Source organism: Drosophila nasuta, chromosome X, assembly GCF_023558535.2.
Source record: "Drosophila nasuta strain 15112-1781.00 chromosome X, ASM2355853v1, whole genome shotgun sequence".
In the NCBI taxonomy this organism is placed as follows: Eukaryota; Metazoa; Arthropoda; class Insecta; order Diptera; family Drosophilidae; genus Drosophila; species Drosophila nasuta.
Window position 1 is genome coordinate 29,678,546 of NC_083459.1, and position 24,751 is coordinate 29,703,296.

Genomic DNA, 24,751 nt, shown 5'->3' on the forward strand with positions numbered 1-24,751 from the left:
AGGTATATTTTAAAATTAATACAGCACAGGATTTTTTTTGCATATTTTGAATGTATTACAGTATTAATATACCAAATATAGTATTTGGTATATTTTTAGTATTTTTTGTATATCGTTTGGTATATTTATATACCGCTGTTTTACAAACATCACATGTTAAACTATATACATAAATATACACTGAATATAGCATTTTGTATATTTTTAGTATTTTTTAGTATATTTTTGGAATAATGGAATAATATTGAAGAAATTTATGAAAAGTGTTCGAAAAATTAGATTAACATACAAATTTTAAATTCCCAAGTCTCTCTTAATATGAATTATTCAAATCCTATTCCTATTTTAGCAAAGCGTAAAATGCAGTTTTGAAAACCTAAGCATCTTTTTTTCTGTCGAGCAGTGTTTCTTCTTCTAGCATTGCGGAGCAATTCGCCTTTGAACCGGTTCTTCTAGCAAAACTTGTTGATAAGCTGAGGGTCAGCGTCAGACTATGTTGGCCTTCTTCACCGTCTAGACTGTAGACGCATCTTCAGAGCAGGCACTTCATTGGAATCACCCTCCCCGTAGTCCCCCTCTCTCTCTCTTCCTCTTCCCACTCCCACTCTTACTCACTCGATGTTTAGCTGGCGTTACGTTTGAGTGCACAGCATGTAAAAGACGCTGATGACGACAAACGGACGGACAGACAGACAGACAGGAGAGGAAGTGGTAGCGGAAGTGTAGAGAGAGAAGAGACTGAACTGGATGAAAAGTTAAAGAGGGGGGGAAGTGGCAAGTGGCAAGTGAAGGAGCGAAGCATGCGTGCGTTTGTTCGTTCGCTTTGATCGCGTGCGCCAAAAAGGCAAAATACGAAAATCAATAGCCAAATAATACTGTGAGAGGGAGAGAGAGAGCGAGCGGTGGAGAGGCAGATGCTGGCTGTGTCTCTGTGGGGTTGCATGCCACACCCATGCATCCGCTGTGCCCACAATCATGGCATATTCCCTCTTCTCTTTCCTTTCCCTTTCATTCCTTTACCTTTACCTTTCCCTTCGCTTCTTTTCCTTTCCTTTTCCTTACTTTCCTCTTCCTTCCTTGTTTCCTTTCCTTTCCTTTCCTTTCCTTTCCTTTCCTTTCCTTTCCTTTCCTTACCTTACCTTACCTTACCTTACCTTACCTTTCCTTTCCTTTCCTTTCCTTTCCTTTCCTTTCTTTTCCTTTCCTTTCCTTTCCTTTCCTTTCCTTTCCTTTCCTTTCCTTTCCTTTCCTTTTTCCTTTCCTTTCCTTTCCTTTCCTTTCCTTTCCTTTCCTTTCCTTACCTTACCTTACCTTACCTTACCTTACCTTTCCTTTCCTTTCCTTACCTTTCCTTACCTTTCCTTACCTTACCTTTCCTTTCCTTTCCTTTCCTTTCCTTTCCTTTCCTTTCCTTTCCTTTCCTTTCCTTTCCTTTCCTTACCTTACCTTACCTTACCTTACCTTTCCTTTCCTTTCCTTTCCTTTCCTTTCCTTTCCTTTCCTTTCCTCTTCTGTCCTTTCCTCTACTTTCCTTTACTCTCATTTCATTCTCCTCGCCATATTCCCCGACCCAATGTCATTGACACACCTTTGGCAAACAAACGCAGACGTCGCCGCAAGGAAACAACTTCCCAAACTTTCCGACTTCCCAACCGAGCTTGCAACGCGGAACCAACGACCATGAATAATCCTCAAAAAAAAAGAACCAAAAACAAGTACAAAACATGCTCATACAAATACAGCAGCTAAAATATATTTTAAATTAAATGCAAATTGATTTTATTGTTACTGTATAAATACTGGATTTTTAGAGCTTACAAATCGAAATAGAGACTTAAAGCTAATTCTTGTTTTTATAATGTTGTGCCTTCAGGAAATGTGTGTGAAAAAATCTCATTACAGATGTTATTTGCTTTGGCTGACAATCTGGTATATTTCGTACTTTATGGTATATTGGTAGAAAGACTTTGGTATATTTTTGTTTTTTTTTTGTGGTATATTTTAAAATGTAGTACTATATAAATGTAAAAAATATTGACTTTGGTATATTTTTGTAATTTTTAGTATATTAATTTGGTATATTTGAAGAATAACATCTTACCTATTTCTTTATTTTATTATAAGTGCTCTTGAAATCAATATGTGTTTTCTAGCATTAAGATTTTAATGTTCGTTAGATCAAAATTTTGATTTTACAACAACTTTTTTTTTGCAGTGTAAAAGTCGCAGTTGAAGTTGGAGTGTGCAACGCAGCATGTGCTCTGCTCCACACACACACACACACACACACACAGACATACTTTTCTCACTCCCACACTCACATATGTAAGCTCAGAGGTCCCCGAGCAAACAAAGCGCCATCAACATGAACTCACGCACACCAAAAACAGAGACAGAAAAAAAGAGAGAGAGGAAGAGAGAGAGAGAGGAAAATTCTCCTGCCATGCGGCGACACGTTAAGCCTCAGCGTCATCATCGCTAATGGAAGCTCAGGGTCTATACTTGCTATAAAGTACTATGTACAAAGAGAGAGAGGGAGAGAGATAGAGCAAGAGTGACAGAGAGAGACATATGTACTACATGTACAGTCAGCTAATGAGGCTCAACTCCAGCAGCCTTGGCTTGGGTTGGGCTGAGTTGTTGTCCCAACCCAACTAAGGAACCATCCATCCATCCATCCATCCATCCATTCATCCATCCAACCATTCAACCTGAGTCACCTGAGAGTGTTGTGGTCGCTGATTATCAGTGAGGACATGCACACGAACAAGCTCATTAGCTGAATCCTTGGAGAGTGCTCTAGACACAGTCGAAGGGGTGGAGAGGGGATGGACGGGGAAGGGGGACAGTTACAACGACATTTGTTGACTGCTTTATGATGGCGCTTTTGGGCCATATGAATAATGATGATGACGTTGCTGCTACTACTACTGATAATAATGATGATTGTCGCCTGCCCTTTTGACCAGTTGATGGCACGAACAACAACAATAACAACAAGCGAAGAGTGGGAGGGTGGAAAGTGGAAGGAGGGAACAACATTGGAAGCTCTGACATGCAATTCAAGGCGAAATCGCTGTGAGTGTGAGTGAGGCAGAAAGCAACGCAAATTGATAGCTGAGAGAGAGAGAGACACTTAATTGAGAAGATACTAGAAACTATGCTGCTTTTACATCTCAAACAAAATTCTTTTTTAACAAATCAAACAAGCTAAAATCAAAAAGCAAGAGCTGAACACTTTTACTTTTATTATAAGAACAATATTTTCAATAAAAATAATTAAGGTATAAAACAACTCTCTGTTGTCATTCCAAATATATGTACATATGTATAACATGAAAGCTAAAGTTATTTTTAATAAACCCATATTTTTTAAATATACCAAAATTATACCGGAAAAATACCAAAATATTACGAAGACCCTATTTGGTATATTGAGGTAGTACATTGAAAATATATATAGAGTACTATATATACCTGTTGGTCAGCCCAAGCAATTTAGACTTGATTGTTATTCAATTTTTGTGGATTTACCGGGGGGCAAAAGGCAAAAATTGGAATCAAACTTGATCTGTGTGCAAAAACAACAAGTTCTGTTGAAAAAAATTATATCTCTATCTCTTATAGTTTCTGAGATCTATGTGTTCATATATGCGGACAGACAGACAGACAGACAGACGAAGAAGCATATACAGTAACTTCTTCTGCCTGTTACATATATTTCCTGGAGACACAAAGTTACCCTTCTAAACTATTGTTAACGGGTATAATTAGCTATGAAAATCTAGAGTCAATTGGTAAGATTAAACAGAAAGTTAGAGATCTAAGCTTAGACAAAGAATGTCAACTAGACTTTTCTTCAATTAAATGCAGCTCAAACATATCTTTAACTTACTTTCATATAAGGGTTCAAAATAAACAGTTTTCATAATCAATTTTACTGCAAAAATCTTCTTTACTCGTACTTGTAATATTTACTTGATTTACAATCTATCTTGCAATAATAATTAAATTTTGTGGTTCAAAATCCTTTTGATCATAAGATATGGGTTGTATAAGATGCAAAACTGTATTGTTAAGATACACCTTCTGAAGAAATAAAAAAAACTATAGAAAAAATAAATTTTACTATAGAAAAAATGACACGAAACTGTTTTGATATATTGAAAGAATAAGTTGAACACACTTGGATTCATTTGCTATGTGACAAACGAAAGTTTTAGGAATTGAGATTTATTTTCAAGGGTGTTAATGAAACTTCTGCTGACTTTAGCTAAAATGGAAATCATCATCTTGAGATGAACTCAATTCCAATTGGTGGCTGCCAACGGAAATCATGTGGAAATCATCATCCACAACCCTGAAGAATTTGGCAAAGCTCAAAAGCGACGCCATTTTGTAGCTAAAGCACAGCAGCTCAGCTCAATGATGTGCTTTGATTTTAGCAACCCTCTCAGTGTATAACAAACACCCCCCTTCCCCCCATCCACCACTCCCCACCCCTCTTTAGAGGGTGATTCGAATTGAAATCCCTGAAATCACGTGGTGTTGTCTCATTGCGTTGCGTTTTGCAGATTTGGCCAACCAAAAGCGAACAATTCGCCAGCTAAGCGAAGGCAATAAGCATTAATTACACACACACACACACACACACACATGCACACACACGCAGGGGTGTGGTTGCACAACCCTCGAGTGGCGACACGCAAAACAAAAAGCAAAGAAAACACAGAAAAAACTTTGCTGCTTTTTTCGGATGCAGACAAATGCGACAGCAAAAAAAAAAAAACGAAAATAAAAATAAAGCGGATGATGGCAATGGGATACAAAAGTCTAGATAGGGTTGCTATAAGAGCAAGAGCAAGGGGGGGTTGTGGGGGTGGCATGGGTTGGGGGTTGCAACCCCGTGTCACGTACTCAATTCGTGTCCATGTCCATGTCCTCGGAGTCACCGTCGCCCCGTCTCCCCGTCTCCTTCACCGTCTCCCCTCGTCATTGTCCTCGTCACAAAAGTTGTCCTCTGCTTTTGGGGGTGAGGTGGGAGGGGGAAGGGGGAGGTGATGTCGTTGAAGGGATGTTAGGGGCATACTACGACACTGTGTATCTGCAAAAGCACATTTTGAGCTGCAAACGGAAAAATCTATTAAATCAACGTTGCTGCGGCAACCAATTGCGGGCAAACGAACGAAACCACCGAAAAAACGGCAACACGAAGTGTTGTTCAACTGAACTGAGTGAGGTGGAAGTGGGGGGAGGGGAGGAAGGGAGGCTAAGGGTTGTATATGAGACGAGAGTCACCCCCGTGCTCGCTCGCATTGGTGTATCTAAATAGCGCACAGATACAATTTACAGCTCGCATTTCGTATGCAAAAACGCTGCAAGCAAAGCAAACTAACTTGGCTAACGGACCGTGCAAAGTGTGCTCGACTTCAAGATACCCCAACATTAGAAGACCTCGGATTTTATATATATTTATATACATTTTAAGCGTTAAGAATGCATTTGAATGGTTCGTTTCATTGTAACATAAAATAAATGGATTTTGTAATCGAATAAATTTAATAGAATATAAATTGTGATATGAATTGATAGAAAAAAACCACAAATATGAAAGCAGTCGAGTGTGCTGAACTTTGAGATACCTGCTAGCCATGTTCAATGAATTAATTTTCTAAAAATATACCACAAAAACAATAAAATATTCCGAAGATTATATATACCAAATAAATATACTAAAGTCTGATATATAGCACATAAATATACAGAAAATATACCGCCAAAATACTGAAATATGCCCGATGCTATATAACAAATAAATATATCAAAAATATATTACAAAACTACAAAAACATTCCGAAGACTATATACCGAAAACATACCTCAAAATACTAAAAGATATCGAAGGCTATGTAACAAATAAATATGACAAAAATATACCGCAAAATGCAAAAATACCAAATAAATATACTGATAGTATACCACTAAAATACTAAAATATACGGAAAATATACCAAAGACTATAAAATCATACCGAAAATATGCCGAAGGCAAATAAATATACCGAAAATCTACCGCAAAGTCCAAAAATATACCGTATGATCTAAAATTATACTGAAAATGCATTGCAAAATACTGAAATATACTTAAGACAATATTCCAAATAAATATGCTGAAAATATACCGCAAAATACATAAAATATACCAATAGCTTTATTTGGTATATTGACATAGTACTACATTTTAAAAATATACCATATACCAAAAGTACAAAATATACCATATAGTTATTTTAAATATACCATAGAGTAAAGTACACAACATACCAGATTGTCAGACTGTCAGATGGCTTAAACAAAAGCTTAGACAGATAAAGAGCCTAAGCAGACAGCAAATAATACAAATTCTTTATGTTCTCGGCTGCCACTGAACGATGTTACCCTTGCAACCCTTTTGACTAATGGGTATAACGAGGGTTACAACAACCTGGCGAACTTTTTTGCCGCACGCCAACCGCAGGCAGGGGCAACAACAGTGCTTGTTGTTGTTATTGCTGCTGTTGTTGTTGCTGACTCTTGGCCCAAACGGCAATCGTCAGATACATTTGCCTCGAATTTATCGCTGCTGTAACTTGGGCCTCAATTTAATGCGCTCAGTTCTCAGCTCTCTCTCTGCTCGCTCTGCGTGTTTCTCAGTTTGTGTGTGCGCAAAACTTTGAAAGCAGGAAATTGTCGCATAGAGACACCCTCTTCACTTGCCTCTCCACCCCTCCCCCCTCCCTTTGCCACATGCTGAGTGTGCTGCCCCTAACTACGACTCAAGTCTGTTGCCCACGCGTAATGCGACCTCCATTGAACATCCCTTGCGGCGCCACAAGATGGCAGACGTTTCGTTCTGACTGAAAAAGGATTTCGTAAGCTACGCTGATAGGTTGACTCGAGGAAATCCAGCTAAATTTGGCATCCCAAAATCAAAGCTAAAGGAGGATATAAAAGATTTCAACAGTCCAATTAAATTTGGGGTGCACTTGGGGGTTGACTACTTTCAGTTATTAAGATTTATTCAAAGCAGAAATCTAAACAAAAAAATATATTCTTTAAGCATAATTTTCTAATCTCTAAATTTTGGAAACAAAAGATTTCAACAATCCAATTATTTACAAGACCTAAAGGCAAAGGATATATTTAACATAATTTTCTAATCTCTAAATATCTTTTGATATTCTGAGACCCTGAAACCCTAAGACAAAATGATAATTGAAACCTAATTTCGAAACTTTAACCTAAAACAAGACGATATTTTAAACTTCATTTTCTAATATCTATTTCTCGAAGATTTATAAGCAAAAACCTAAAGTACACATATATTTTTTAAACATCATTTTGTAATCTCGAAATCTCGAAGATTTATTTTTTATCAGCAACCTAAACCAACAAAATATTTTTAACATTATTTTCTAACTAATATTTCTGGCATATTTATTTTGTGGACAATATGAGACTGCTCAAAGCTTTAGCAAAAACCTTAAACAAAAATATCATATATTTTTATAATTTTCTAATCTCTAAATTTCAAAGATTTATTGTATCCAGAAACCTAAACCAAAAAGATATTTTAAACATAATTTTCTAATCTATATTTCCAGAAGATTCATTTTTTGGACAATCTGAGACAGATTCCTTTTTACTTTTTCGGCTCACATTTACAGGGTATTTGCTGCAGTCATCATCTTGAGTCCTCTGCCTGGGATGGCATTGCTATGCAAATTTTCTTCCACTAGAGTTATATCGAAAGGCGTTCTCGAGCCTTACGAAATCCGCAAAACATTCGCATTGAGGATTTATGTGACATTTGTCGCTGCTGTTGCCAAAGACGGAGTAGCATAGACCAACTAGAAATCTAGGTATGCGGTTGGCGGCGTGGCAGCTACATTTTGGGGTCATGTTTTCTTGACATCCAACGCTAGAATGCAGCTGGCATTTGGCTACAACGATGACGATGACGATGGCGACGCCAACGCGTAAATCATGTTGACTGCGACTGCAGCCTTTTTCTGACTGCCTTTAGCCTTCAGATAACGTTGCTACATGAGCTATTGCTATTATTATATGTCCTTGGAGAGGATAGGAGGTCTCCCGCCCTCTTGTTACTAAGAGTAATTTACACCTAGGCATATCATTTTATGTTTTTTCACGGTTTGAGTTTAACCTAGTTTTATTTTTGATTTCTAGGGAATTTTACTAAGGATATCATGCATGTTTTCCGTTAGCTTTTTTAGTTAACTTATTTTGTTTTAATCCAGCTGCAACTCAGCTGTAGCCTAGGGAATTTTCCTCTGGCTTTCACGCATGTTTTCCATTAGCTTTTTCATCACTTTTTTAGCTAAACGTAGTTAACAACTCATTGTTGCAGCTGCAACTCAGCTGTAGCTTAGCTTTAATTTTGTTATCCTAGGGAAGTTCCTATAAATGTCATTCATGGTTTCCATAAGCTCTTTCTTTTTGTTTTAATGCAATTGCATCAATATTTTTAATTTTGTATTCCTAGGGAATTTTTCTCTGTCTTTCATGCATGTTTTCCATTAGCTTTTTCAAAGCTGCTCTTCTTTGCTTCCACACTATCAGCTTTAGTTAACTACATTAAGTGTGTTTATCTCCCGGCTTAATGGCCATATGCTCTTCCTTTCTTTTATGTTGATGACTAATCGCTTGGCATAAGGTAAGGATATCAGTATTTCATCCACCTGCCGCACGCAATGCAGCAAATCAATGCGCAATAACCCAAAAAAAAAACCCAACCAGAGAAGAGGAGAGCAAAAAAAAAAGAAAGGAAATAGAAGAAAACAATGTCCTGCCACCATTTGGAATAGCCAGCCCCTTGCTCCCCGCTCCAACTACCGCAATCTGCTGTACCTCAAACCTGGTAAGGCAAAACCCAGAACCCAGAACCCAGAGCCCAGAGCCCAACCCTCACCACCCCAGTAAACAACAAGCAGAAGAAGAAGAAGCAAGCAAGCGGCCCCACTTCATCACGGCCCATGTCAGCCGCTTGTCATTCGAGTTTGAGGCAAAAAAGCAGCAAAGAATTTCAGATTCATGGCTTTGGTTTTCTGCTCCTATACCCTGTCGGGAATGTCTACTAGAAAGGGTAGCATGTTGATCAAGCAGCAGGTTTTATTATATTTCAAATTTCTAAAAAAAAAAAAACACCTTTGCTTACTAAATTGTTTGATAGTTTTGAGACTTGACTTGCTATTCTGAAAATTTCAGCTGAATACCTCAGCAGAGGTAGGGATGAAGGAAGTGTTTTCTATTCTACACAGCCATTGTTAGATTTTCTAGCTTTTATATTGCAGTAACTAAAGTTTTGAGACTTTGCTTGATATTCTGAAAATTTCAGCTGAATAGCTCAGCAATTAGTCAGGTTATAAAGAGGTAAATATTGGTAGTCTTTCTTATTATTTTTATCTTTTACATTCTAAACAGGCTTTGTTAACTAAATTGTTGGATTTCCAAGATTTTATTTTGCTGTAACTAAAGTTTTAAGTCTTGGCTTGATATTCTGAAAATTTCAGCTGAAAAGCTTTGCAATTAGCCAAGTTACCAAGAGGTAAGGATTAGGAGACGTCTAATTTTTTATTGTAAAGTGACTTGTTATCCAAATTCTTGGATTTCCAAGTTATTATTTCACTTTAATTTAGTTTTCAGCCTTGGCTTGATATTCTGAAAATTTCAGCCGAAAAGCTTAGCTATTAGCCAAGTTATGAAGAGGTTAGGATTAGGAGCTGTATTTTTTATGGGGTGGCTGCTAGTCGCGCACGCTGCTTGGGCGTATGCGAACTTGTTGTATTTCTGTTTGCTCATTTCCGTTGCACACACACACACACACACACACACACACACACACACACACACACGCAGAGTTGGGAATATGCGACGCGCCATCATTTAACGTCTGGCTGCGTGGCGTCGTCGTTGACTGCGACGTTAACAGCACCCGCATGCCTGCCTTTCCCTCCCCTTCAATTCCCTCCCCTCGCCACGCCGCGACCTCCAACAACGCTGCTTTTGTCCAGCCAGCCCGACTGTGCAGCCACCCTCGCTTGTCATTAATTTACCTGCCAGCCGTAAATCCCCAGCCCCAACCCCTAGGTCTCCCCTCTCTCTACCTCCCTCCCTCCCACACACGCCCTTGGGCTTTGCTCTGCCTCCGTCTCTCATCCTACGCACGCAGCAGCGTAGCAGCGGAGCCTTCATTCATTCAGTCAGTCAGTTTCAGTTTAGTTTGCCTTGTCAGCTCGTCAGTTTTCAATTCCATCCCCTCTCGCTTTTTCTCTCTCACTCTTGCTTAGCTTTTGCTCTCTCTCACACTCTATCTCTTTCTATCTCTATCTCTTTCAGTGTGTGTGTGTGTGTGTGCTTTGACAGGTGAATTATTTCCCTCTGTGCGCATTTCTAATTGGATTTTCCCTAGTTCTAAGAAAAAATCTATGAAATTTCTGTTGCTCTGTTGTTGTTCTTTTCTTTTTTTTTTGTCGACCTCGCTCGCTGTTCGGCTCTCGGCTTCGGCTCGGCTTTCGTTGGGCGCTCGTCTCATTTCGTCTCGTCTCGTTTCGTCTCTTGTTACAGGTAGCTTTAACTACCACCACTGAGAAATCACCCCCAGCAGCAGCAGCAGCAATAGCAGAAGCAAGAACAGAAGCAGCAGCAGCAGCAGAAGCAAACGGCAGCTGCAGCAGCTCAGCCACTACCCTCTATGTGACCTCTACTACAGCGCCCACCAAGCCACCTGACACAGACACCAACACCAGCACCAGCACCACAACCCCTCTCCTCACCTTCCATTTCACTCCCCTTCCTGCCCACTATGTCTGCTTCTTCTTCTTCACTTCCACATCATGCACGATGACGATGACGTCGTCGTTTTTAGTCGCTTGCTTTTACAGCTCTTCTCACCTGTCGCCTCCTCCTTCTCTCTCCCTGTCTCTCTCTCGCTCGCTCTTGCTCTTGCTCTGTTGCCACACAGTTGCCTTGGCCGATTCTCAGTACATACACAGCGCATATATACATATATAATATATATGTAAGCTTTATATATGCTTCTCTATATACTATAGCCACATCATGGCCACAGCGCTTTGCGGGAGGAGGGAGGGGGGGAACACAAGGGAGGCGCGCAAGTTCTTCTGAATTTCTGATGTTATTCTGATAAATTCTCCCCTGTGTGTATGTGTGTGTGTGTGTGTGTTTACTGTTGTTGTGTATCCTCCTCTGCCTACCACGGTGCCCCCCTCTCTTGCCCCCACAACATCCGTAGCATTTGTTCTCGCTTTTACAGCATTTTCTGCTGCTCTTCTTCGTCTGCGCTTTCGTCGAGAAAAATCAATATAGATGGACAGAGACTAAATACATATATACTATGTATGTGTGTGTATGTGTTTGTGCTATGTTAGGATGCAGGCACATTGTGAGGTTAGATTGAAGCCAGATTACACTGAGAATGAGGTTAGCCGAGACAGCAAGCAACAACAACAATAGCTACAGAAAAATAGGTACAGTTGAGCTTTAGTTGAACTAGCGAAACAATTGCGAAAATAGTAACGATAAAATAACGCTGATGTGTTTTGAAACATTTCAATCGAAAATAAACGAATTAAAATCAAAATTTTTTACATCAAATTGAAATTTATATAAACAGAAAAGCACTTAATAGTTTTAATAATTTCAATCGAAAGTAAAAAAGTAGAAAATAAAGATTTAATCTGTCTTTTAAATGGAATACTTTATAGAAACTGAAGTCATATCCAACTCGCTTAATTTTTTTTAAAATGTCAATCGAAATTAAAAAATTATATTTCATCTGATATCGAATTGTAATAATATATGTATATTCTAACTGAAGACATGCCTAATTTAAAAAATAAAGAACCATATTTAATCTGATTTCTAATTGGAATTATATATATTAACTGAAGTCATGCTTAGCTCGCTTAATTTTTTATAATTTTAAGATCTTACACTTGCAGTTATACAAAAAGAACTCTACTCTCAATTTAACTCAATTTCCACAGATTCAGCGAATTTTTTTTTTTTTTTTCGAAATATCAAAGAGAAAAAAAGAAAGGGAAAGAGTAAAGTGTATAACCATCCAGCGACGGTGTCTGTAATATGATACACCCATGCGATATGGATCCGATATGGTAATATATCTTCTGCGCAACGCAAAGCGGTACCAAAAAATTGCATTCGCAAGATAAAATTCAGGCCAAAAACGAACGGAAAAGCAAAATGAAACACACACACACATACTTAATGAAGAAAGACAAAAAATCACTCATTATAATAAAAATACGAATACGAAAAGAAGAAAAAAAAAACTGAAGAAGAAGGCGACGAATAAAAAAAATGATATATTCGAGTATTATGTGTTTGCATATAGAAAAGTATTGAGTGCGCAACATCTTTTGTTCTGTGTTCAATGACATCAGAATCATTACATTGCGACATGGTCAAGAACATATTGAGAACACTGAGAACAAATTGTCGAGTACTAATTAGAACTAAGAATGATTTTGGAATTATTTTTCTAAAATATACCAAATTATATGTTTGGTATATAGATATTCTACAAATATTTTAAGATAATAATACTAAAGGCTCTGTTTGGTATATCGATTTAGTGTTACATTCTACAAATATCATTGAGAACAAAATATACCAGAACATATTCTAGAAATATACTAACAACAATACGAAAATATGTCAAAGGTTCTATTTGGTATATCGATGTAATACTACATTCTAAATATACCATAACAGACAAGATATACCATATTCTAAACACATACTTAGATATACCAAATGATCTATTTGCTATATATATATATATGTATGTCAGATTTAGTAGTACATTCTAAATGTACCATAGATCACAAAATATACCAGACCATATTCTACATATATACTAAAATATACCACAAAATACTAAAAGTATACTACAGCCTATATATGGTATATAGATGAAGAAGTACATTCAAAATATACTATAAATCACAAAATATACCATACCATATACCATATATTTTCTTTTTGCAGTGCATCTTAATGAAATCTCTGAAACTGATTGATCCCCAAAGGTGTGTGAGTTGGTATAATTGAGTTGTGGCTATAGTAAAGTTCGAGTATGCTTCTGGAGCATATAACTGCAGGTGCAGCGACAAAGAGAGAGAGACAGAGCATGAGTGAGAGTGACAAGTGCATGTTCACAAGCGCATGATCCCCCCACATATAAAGATATTATAAACCAACCGCATGATCACTGCAACTTTAGAGTGCAACAGAGAGAGAGAGAGAGAGAGAGAGAGAGAAGTAATCAGATACTTTGTAGCACACATATGAAACACGTGCTATATTAAGAATCTCAGACAGTAAGTAGAGCTATAGCCAGACACAGAATCAGACTGACAAAGAGTTAGTCATTCGGTCGGTCAGTCAGTCATCATTCAGTCAGCGGCTGATATGCTTATTTATTGTTTACCCGATCTGCAGGTGAATGACACTTGCACAGCCAGAAAATGGAGTATGCAGATCAAAAATAAAAACATATTGCTCAGCACTAAATTCAAGTGCATATATTTTCAGTTGTAATCAGCAGAAATCTGCGCAACACAATTTCTTTTCGAACAAATTCTCTCCTTAAGGAAACATTCATAAATTTACTTTATAACTCTAACTGGAAAAATAAATGACACAAGTCCGTAAATGTTCAATGTTTCAACTTTGAAATCTCGTCATCATTTTAAAGAGCGAATCAGAGAGTGCCTCTCTATAAGAAGACATCCTATACCCAATGATATGTGCATACGCAAGCTCTTGTTACACATAAATATAAATGTACATAAATATATAGGAACAGGTAGAACGTTGCTGATATCGCTGTTGTTTTCTGTGTGATTTATCGTAGTTGGATTTCGCTGATGTTTCGCATTTCGCTCTCTCTCTCTCTCTCTCTCTCTCTCTCTCTTTTTTCTGTCTATATAGATCAATGCTCGCTCGGCCATATAATCGGATTTGATTTTCACAAAATGAATTTTTTTGCCAACTCTTAAGAATTTTCAATATTTTATTCAACTTTGTTGGCACTTTTTTCTCGCATTTTGAATGCAACATAATTCTCGGAAATTCTTGTGTTCTTCTTGTTCTTGTCATCATAATCCAGCCCCAGACCAATTATCATCGTAATCACTTGTTAACTTCTGTTCCCATGAGCCAAAAGTCAAGCACTCACTCCAATGTCAAACAAGATGACCGCAAATTTTCAGTGTCTTTTATCTTAAGTATAACAAAACCAAAAAAAAAATACTCAAAATAATCATAATATTATGGTTATGGTTTTCTCTCATTCTGAATTGCTCTGTTAGGCTACTCGAAATGTTGTCATGCCAACCGCAAGCAAGTGACAATCTATGTAATTTGTTTATTCTCGAAACTACTTTATTTTATAAATTACAGAGAAACACCCTGGAAATATGAGGGGCTTATATTTTTGTACTCTGCCAAATATACTAAATATAACTATTGGTATATTTTTAGTATTTTTGTGGTATATTAAGTTTAAATGCAGCACTACATCAATATACCAATTATAGCACTTGGTATATTTTTAGTATTTTTGTAGTATATCAATTTGGTATATTTTAAAATTAATACTGCTCTATTATGCCTTGTGTGTTTTTTATTATTATATACCATATCTAGTTCTTGATATAAGTTAGTATTTTTGATGTATGTAAATTTGGTATATTTTAGAAATAATACCACAATGTTTTATTCAACATCGACACTGGGTATTTCAGTTTTCTTAGCTTTCTTAATTGCCTAAACTCCTTTAGATATTAAAAAGTCTTTACTAGGTATAGTTTTTAACCTATCTATTTCTATCAATAGAATTTCCCCAATTTGATATAGATAGAATAATGATTTATTAGCTTCATCTCGCAGTAGTTTATTCCAAATTGTATGGGAACTTTCGAGCAAGACTTGAGCTTCAGTTTACTTGACTTATCACACATGGAGCGCCATGTGTTCTTCAGCTGCTATCAGCAAAAGTCTTTCTGGGTCTCTGCTCTGATCGTCGTCTCCGATCAAAATTGTGACCACAAACACAACAAACCGCAAGCTTCAGTGCCTAAGTGTAGCATTAAGGTTTGTCTGCTTGCGGTTTTTCGTATTCAATTTGTGCTGGGAATTTAAAAACACAAAAAAAATTGGGTATTCTTGTCTTATTAGTCGTTGTCACAGCTTCTTCAGCAGATGTCCAACTGCCAGCTGCAACTGACAGACAGACAGAGAGAAGGAGATAGAGAGAGAGAGAGAGAGAGAGAAAGACAGAGATAGAGCGTGACCTTCGCTGCATTTTGTTTACATAAACTCGGACTCGAAATGCTTCCTTATAGCAGTCATAATAATCTATCTGCACACTCGATACTATGTAGAGCCGATAGCCAATAGCAACATACTGCAAATAGCAGATACTTTGCGTTTGCCTTCGCTTTTGCTTTTGGCTTTGGCCGCTGCCAATTGCGCCTCCAATAGCACTTCTCATGCCAATACCCTAAGCGTGTTTTTAGCAGTGGAGTATGCTCGACTTTCAAAGTTCACAAGCGACTAAAGATCAATTCAATTAAAATTTGAAATCATTAACTCTCCACATTAGTAAAAAAGAATAGAATACAAAAATACTAGTATATACAAAAACACTAAATAGTATATTAAAAATACTATATACATAGTATTATTGCATTATTTTGTTATTAAATGAAATATTAAAGATCATTTAAATTTTAAATCGTTAACTGCCCACACTAGAAAAAAAAGGAATACAATATAGTATTTCTACATAGTTATAGTATTTGGGTATATACTACTCGTATATAGTATTTTTGTATAGTATTATAGTATTTCATTTTTCTAGTGTGAACACTTAATGATATTTAATACTATACTCGCTAATACTATAATACCATACAAATATACAAAAGTACTATATAATGTATAAGAAAAATATTGTAAGTATATACAAAAATACTATATATTATGATAGCATTATTTTGAAATTGAAAAATTCAAAAGGATTATGATAATTATAATAACTATTTACGTGTAATTTGTAGTTAAATTTCTAGAGTACTAAAAACTTCAGTAAAATGTACATGAATTTCATTTTTAATTGAAACATTTTCATTGCACACTACTAGAATTATTTGTTAATTAGCGTATTTAAAATAATTCAGCTATCTGAATTTCTTTTCAGACGATATCAAGTCAGACGATCAACAAATCAATTACCTGAGTCGAATAAATCAAATTTAGTATTTAATATATAATAATAAATAAATAAATAATCCATTATCATTTATCCATCTCAATCTGTTTGTTGCCCTTACAGGGTATTAGGCAGTCAGTCAGTGAGTTCAAGTTACGTTTCACTTAAATCTTTGCTCAAAACATTTTACAATTGTCGTCGAAATGCAATTAGCTGCAGATTGCTGTTTCGCTATCGCCATACACGCTCTCCTTCTATGTTCTCAGTGCTTCCTCTCTCTTTCTCGCTTCCTCTCCTTCTCTATCTCTTTCCCTCTCTTGCAATCATTTGCAGTGTGTTAGCCTTCTTTTCGATGTGTTTAATAACTTTCAGCTTGCAGTTCTCAGTTACGATTGCCAATGCAAACGCTTTGGCTCAATTATCCCAACCTAAATTCGACAAGAATTTTTAATTGAAACTCTAAATTAAATTTTAGCTAAACTATAGAAGAAAAGACAACTCTAAGTTGGTTTAATCATTTAATAAACATTTCAAGTTTGTATAAAATACATTTTTTAACAAAACAATACGTAACCTTTGTGATTTCATTAAAAAATAAAATGTCGAAAAGAAAATAATAAATTAGAAATCTTTTATGGAATGATGCTAAAAAAAATGAACAAAGAAATATCACAAAGAATTTATAAATTATAATTCTTGTAAGACTGATGTAAAAAAAGAATAAAAGAATAAAATAGAACTCTTGTAAGAATGATTCTAAAAAAAAAAATATGTTCCATACTGAGAAGAATTTGAGATCTCTTCCATATTTCAAAACGGAAATGAATGTTTAAAAAAAAATAAATATAACAAAGAATTGTCGAAAAGAAATTAATAAATAAGAACTTTTTTAAGAAAGATGCTACATAAAAATATATATTCAATACTCGGAATAACTTGAGATCTCTTCTCTACATATTTCAAAAACGGAAATGAAAATTTAAGAAAACAATGTGCATGCTTTAATAAAGTTGATCTAGATTCTAAAGATTCTCTTGCTGTCTCCCTCATTCCCTTTACTTTTGCCTAGATTTCTTCTCTCTCTTTCTCTTTCTCTCTCTGCTGCTTACTAAACCTGGTTACACACACACACACACACACAATGAATACCCCAGTTAAGACCTTGTGTATTCGAACATGTCTATAGATAGATCAATTGTGACTGCGTCTGCCGCCTCAGCAATCAAAGGGGAGACGTAAAGAGGGGTGAATCAAGTGGGGGATAGGAAGGGGAGGGGGGAGGAGGAGGAGGAGCAGCTGGGAGCTGGCTAGCTGCTTGCTTAACAGATGTTGCGCTTATCGCTGGCTGTCGTCGCTGCTGATACGAACAGCATTTTGTTCAATGTATTTCGTTGTGTTTTCTTTTATTGGCTCTTTTATTGGTTACACTTTACTCAACAACGACGACGACAGCACTAAAAAAACAACAACAACAACAACAAAATGAAAAAAATGGAAAAGAAAAAAAACAATCTGCAATCAGTTCGATTCGTGTTGACTCATTCGGTCTCTTCTCAAGAGCCAATATTCCGTAGAATCCAGCACTCGGCACGTTCATTGGATCATTGGCTCAACGAGTCCGATTCCGATTCCCATGTTCTCCAGAAATCTACACGTACATCCCCCACGAGCGGTACAAAGCGATGCCAAGCCTGACTTCAGCTGAAAGTTACATTAGAACCTCCATCGATTCAAGTTTCTCCGCTAAAACTATTGAGGAATTTTTGTGTATTTTGCATTGGAAGTGAAGAAAAGGTTTAAGAAGCAGCTATCACAAATATTTACATTCCTTACTCGAACAATTATTATAAAATGATTATGACATCAATATATTTTGCATTTTTCTCAAATACAATTCAGTGCCATCAATTTACCAGTACATCAACATTGAAAGACTAAACAGGTTCATTACAAACTGAGTAGTTTATTTTATAATGTAGAGAAGTTGTAATATTGATATTGTATTCAGATCTCTTCGGACATTTGACTCATATTTCCCAACAAATTATATTTGAAAATTTCATCACCCTTTCTTGAAGATGCATTGTAAGCATTTGACCTAATCTTCTGCTGGTCATTTCATTTGTTCGATTTCTACGGCATTCTATCGCCATTTGTCATACAATATGTAGAGCCCCACAAGGCGAGTCAAAGTCGAAAGATAAAACAAGTAAGAAAGCTACAGTCGAGTGAGCTCAACTATGAGATACCCGCTACCCATTGTGAGAAAATCAAAGCAGTGCGCTATTAATTTTAAAATATACCAAATTAATATACTGCAAAAATACTGAAAATTTATCAAAAGTTATATATGGTATATTGATATTGTACTGCAGTACAATACTTATTTTTAAATATACCTACTTAATATACCAAAAATACTAACATACAATATACCAAATGTTATATTTGGTATATTGATATAGTACTGTATTTGAATTTAATATACCACAAAATTACTAAAAATATACCAAATGTACCAACATTAATTTAAACATATACCGTATATATAACATATACCATATATGGTATGTGGTACCACAGTACTGTATTAATTTGAAATTATACCAAATTAATATACCCAAAAATATACCGAATGCTATATTTTATAGTACTACGTTTAAAATGAATACACCACAAAAATACTAAAAATATACCAAGACCTATATTTGGCATATTAATATATGTAGTGCTACAGTCAAGAGTATAAAATATACCAGATTGTCAGTCAAAACATCTTCGACCTGGATATATCTACTCGCCGGAGATGCCTCCTTCACAACATTAGAATACCCTTCAATCCTATGGGTAGCGGGTATAAAAGAATAACAACGAAGAAAAGAATATATGGTACAATCATTCGGGGTGAAGGTAAATTAACTGTGTGTGTGTGTGTTTGAGTGTGTGGCTGCTCCCTGCACCCTCTCGGCTTCTTTTTTTTTTGGGAGGCGAATTATTCATGTGGCTGCCACAACACCGAGAGTCGCAGAGTCAGAGTGACGACGGCGCCTAGCAACTTAACCAAAGCTAAAGCCAAAGCCCTTCGCACACCTTGGAACACGAAATGCTCAACGTCCAATTATAATGAGCCACTTGAGCTTCGGAAGAACGCAGAAGGGCGGAAGACAGAAGACAGAAGGCAGCGCAGAAGACACAAGACAGAAGACGACAACAACGACAACGACAACGACGTCGACTCAATGGCAGCGATTGTTCAACACACACACACACACACACACACAGACACGGAGACAGTGAAAATAAACACGGCCCACATCGCTGGCCATTTTCTTATTTATTTTTATCAAAGGCGACGCCAGATTTTCTACATTTGATAAATGGGGGCGCACATTATGGATTTTGTTGGAAGTAAACAGCGAAACGCCCTAGAGACGCACACACACACACACACTGAACTAAGAGCCAAGTGCAAATGACAGAGACAGCTATAGCAGAATAGAAATCGACAGAGAGAGAGAGAGAGAGAGCAAGGTGGCGAGAGAGACGCAGATCATGGCGAGGCAAAAGACGATCTATTTAGAAATCTATTTAGAGCAGCAACAACAACAAAAACAACAAGAATTTTGGGGTTGGGGAGCGATACGAAATTCAATTGGTAGAGCTGCTTAAGCGATCAGTCATTGCTCTACTCAATAACAAGATCCATTGTTGTTGGGGACACTTTTTTGTTGAAAATGCTGACAGCTCCGTTGCATCACGAGAAATTCCAGCAGATATCAAGCAGTCTTTTTATTTTTTGATACTCCCCAGAAACTGAAATGATCATCGTGAGTCAACAAAAATCTAGCAGCTAATCTACATTTAAATATAAGCATATTTCTTTTGAAAATAATTCCAATTTTCTACAGTGATTCATCTTGGTTACAGAAAGAAAACCATTTGTGCCAATTGGTTCAATTTAGTTCACTTTAAATCAAATTCAAATCCTCTAAATAATATCAAATAGTGATATTCAATTTGTGAGAAGTTTTGTCGATGCTTTAACCTGAACTTGTATCTTAAGCAATAGTTAGTTGAACGATACTTGAAAAGTCAAGATAATAAACTTTGATACTTCAAAATATGGCCAAGAAAAGGTTTTGTAAGATGAACTTTATCTTATCCTTAACTTTATTTAAACGGTAATCAATTAATTTGTATATCATTATTCAATTAAGATTTAAAAGATAGTTAAACAATCTGGAAAAATCTTTGACATCTCTTTTGATCCTTCTCCAAACGAGCTTTATCACTATCCTTAACTCATTTATTAACTATTATTCAATTAAGGTTTAAAGGTAGTTTTAACAATCTGGCAACTCCCTGTCGGTAAAAAAAAGCTTGAACAAACAAAATGTTAATTCCATTTTAGTTCTTCCCCAAAGAATCTTTGTCGACCTTAACTTAAATGGCAGATTGTTAAAAAAAACATTGAAATTTAATCTAAAAAATTCTATGCATTGAAAGCATTCTTATACATTTGGCTTGAGCCAAGAGCAATAATATCTTAAAAGCGGTTCAAATTTAAATTTCATGTTAAATATTATATGCAATAAATAAATACAATGATACTTTAGAAGAATTAAAATTCCTTAAAAAAAAACATCTTTAAATTTCATTGTCAAAATTCTATGCAATGAAAGCATTTTCTTTTATTTTACAAGAATGCAAATTCCTTATAAGCTGGTCTGCTTATCAGATCAGCTTCTCTGCAGCAGATCTGGCAACGCCGTGCGGCGTCTGTGGCAAGCAGCTGTAACGGTATGTTGTGCAAAGCGAGCAACGCTTGCCAAAGAGCGGATATCGGATGTCGACCAACGACCGACGACCGACGACACGCTGCAAATATTTAACCTAATTAAAGTTACACCTAGAAATAATAATAATAATAATAATGCTCTCGCTCGCTTGCTGACTGCAGATAACTGAGCTTCAGAATTTCAATAACTTTGGAAGAGAACTTCTAGGCCTTGTCAGGTTTTTTTTTTTGTTTCTGTCTGTCGCTAACCAAGTTACGCGCCCGCACATAAAAAAAAAGAACACACACAGAGGGGGGAGATATTATCTAATGCCACGACAAATCCCCCATGCTTATGGCGAGACAGAAAGAGCGAGAGAGAGGCAGAGAGGGAGAGGAAGAGGGAGGGAGCTAAGAGCTGTAGCTGTAGCTGTGGTAACTGTAGACATATGACAACAGCACATCATCATTCAAAATATCTTATCAGACTCAAACAACATATAGTATATATAGCAATGGAAGAGCGAGACAAAGAGAGGGGGGAAAGAGAGGTAGGGAGGAAGGGAGAGGTGGAGAGGTGCTTGGGCATCGAAATGTATTGAACAAAGTGCATGGAAAAATCATGGCGAAAATCGTGTCTAAAGGCGCGTAGCTTAATGCTCACAATCTCTCTCTCTCTCTCTCTCTCTCTCTCTCTCTCTTCCGCTTGTGTGCTCTATTTGCCAATAACTTAGAAGATATATGTGTAGCGAATGAGTTTGTAACTTGCACCGATAATTTGTAATACCTTTTGCTCTATATATTCCACTTTATTTTTTTCTGTTTGTCATCAAGTCGTGTCGGCTTTCCGTCTTAGAAGTTCACACAAAAATGGTTTTTTTTTTTTTGTGTTGTTTGAAGACGCGCAACAGTAATAATATATCTATAGTCTATAATAATAATGCCACAGAGAGAGAGACGATGAGCAAAAACTTGGCGGATGGATGACAAAGTCATCGCCTCGCACTTTAAACAGAAATATCGTAAAAAAACGCGTTGGGGGAAGATTTTTTTCTAACAAAACTTCGGTGCAAAGTCGATATATTATTTTTTTTGTGTCGGATTTTCTGTGGAAATTACGAGGCGCCAGCTCACTGATAACTGCACCGCCCAGAAACACAGCAAAACACGCCCAACACTCTACACTCATAATCTCTTCACCTTAAAAACAAAATCTAGTTCCGTTTTATGTGTGCAAAAAATATAATAAAAAAAAACTCCCATTGATGGAAAATTTTCGAGAAAACTATCGATTGTGATTGATTAGAAATTGCTTATAAAACAGCGCAGATAAAAAAATGTACAGAAGAATAAATTATTCAAAAAAGTTCATGAATATCAACATATTATTATTATTTTTTCGTCTCAAGTACAAATTTGATTTGATTTGATAGCAAAAAAACAAAAAAAAAAACACAGAAAAAAAAGAAATGTTAATTTTAGTACAAGTGGAAAATGCTCGTCACATTTCAATCAAAACGTAAATTAGGCGAGAAATGCGATTGGGTTGGCAACAATGGGTTAACGTAACGCCCGCTTCGCTGCTATCACAAGTGAGTATCAATAATTTCGGGAATAGGAAATGCCAAACTTCTGTTGATAAAACTCGTTTAACTTTAGCACCTGAAAAACCGGACAGAGGCAGTGTAGCTATCATACGGTGTATACTGCAATATATGGTATATTATGTGTATATTTAGTATATAAAGTAAGTTCAGAAACGGATTTCGGATGTGGCTTATCTACAAATAGTCAAAAGACAACAGCAGTTCGAATGATGTCGAATGATAAACTGGACAGTGACAGTGTAACTATCATATATTTAGTATATACTGCAATATATGGTATATTATACATATATTTAGTATATAGGGTTAGTCCAGAAACGGATGTCGGATGTGGCTTATCTAGGGACAACAGCAGTTCAAATGAAGTCGAATGTTGAACCGGACAGAGGCAGAGTAACTATCATATATTTAGTATATACTGCAATATATGGTATATTATACATATATTTAGTATATAGAGTTAGTCCAGAAACGAATTTCGGATGTGGCTTATCTAAAAATAATCAAAAGACAACAGCAGTTCGAATGATGTCGAATGATGAACCGGACAGAGGCAGAGTAACTATCATAAAGTTAGTATATACCACAATATATAGTTTACTATACATATATTGAGTATATAGGGTTAGACCAGAAACGGATTTCGGATGTGGCTTATCTAATGTGGCTGTGGCCAAGGGACAACAGCAGCTCGTATGATGTCGAATGTCGATGACGATATCGATTCGATAGCAGTTATCGGTTAAAATTTGTTTTTTCGCTGTCCCCGACGTTCACAACACTTGATATTTTTGATTTCCTACGCCTTCCGATGCCTAAAAATTCTATTTATACGAATCTTTCGTTGCAGATACCCTAACACAAATGGAGTCTATCTATTGTGCTATGAAGAATGTGAAGGAGAAGAGAACTTTTTGATAATGGTAACAAGGATTGATTATTGATAATTAGAGGTATACAATTTTCTAGCTGCCCAAAATGTTTATAGTTTGTAAGCTATTTCTAGTTATTATAGTAAAATTCTTACTATTTTTATTAGTGTCATTAATAAAAGTTTTAATAAAGACTCGAAAAAGTAAATTTTGGATATTGAATCATCGAAAATGTTCCGAATTTTTTTAAAGGATTTTCTCTTTACATTTTCTATTTCAATATTTTCAATCTGTAAAGAGTTCTATATAATTAAACTTTCAAACAGACAAAAACGAAAAGGTTTTTATATATTTATTTTTTTGCTATTTCAGTATTTCAATCTTTTAAGCAAAGTTTTCTATATAAACAAAATTTCTAAAAAAAAAAAAATAGATAAAGAGGAATTTAACTATTTCTATCGATATTTTAATTTTTTAAAGTAAAGTTTTCTATATAAATAAAATTTCTAACAAAAAACGATAGAGAAAAAGGGTATTTAACTATTTATTTCTACTTTTACTATTTCGATATAAAGTAAATAAAATTTCTAACCAAAAAAAATGATATTTAACTATTTCACTACAACTCTTTTCAATTTTTTCTATTTGATTCATTTAAAATAAAATTTTCTCTATATGATTCAAATTTCTCAAAGAAAAAGGAAGAGAAGAGTATTTAAGTATTTATATTTTGACTATTTCAGTGTTTCAATCTTTGAAAGTAAACTTTTCAATATAATAACATTTTCTTACAAAAAAAAAGGAAAGGGTATCTAAGTGTTGTGCAAGTGTTTGGTTTAATCTATCGAACATTTCTTTGTCGCTGCGGACTTTTGGTTTGCTTTCGAAATCGAATCGAAATCTGTAGCACTGTGACACGTATCTCGGAGCTCTATCTCGATGGGGCCCATCCGCCCAATGCGTGTACTTCTTCATGTGCTGTGTCTGCTATATTATGTGTGTGGTAAAGTCCATCATTGGTCAGCGTTTGATTGATATAGCTACAAAGTTGGTGTCAATTCTCAATCACACTTAAACACCTTGACTGAGAGGCAGTTTCAGATGTGGGCGGGTCGAAAGGGAAGAGTAAAGAAGGAGGGGAGAATAGACTACGTCTCATGTCGCATTCAAAGTAT

The 24,751-nt window shown here is 36.0% G+C and overlaps 1 long non-coding RNA gene across 1 annotated transcript in view; it reads right to left on the minus strand.

The window, feature by feature from the left end:
• Positions 1-24,751, minus strand: part of LOC132796127 (uncharacterized) — a 65,370-nt gene that overhangs the window by 31,473 nt on the left and 9,146 nt on the right. The gene's annotated exons all lie outside the window — the stretch shown is intronic.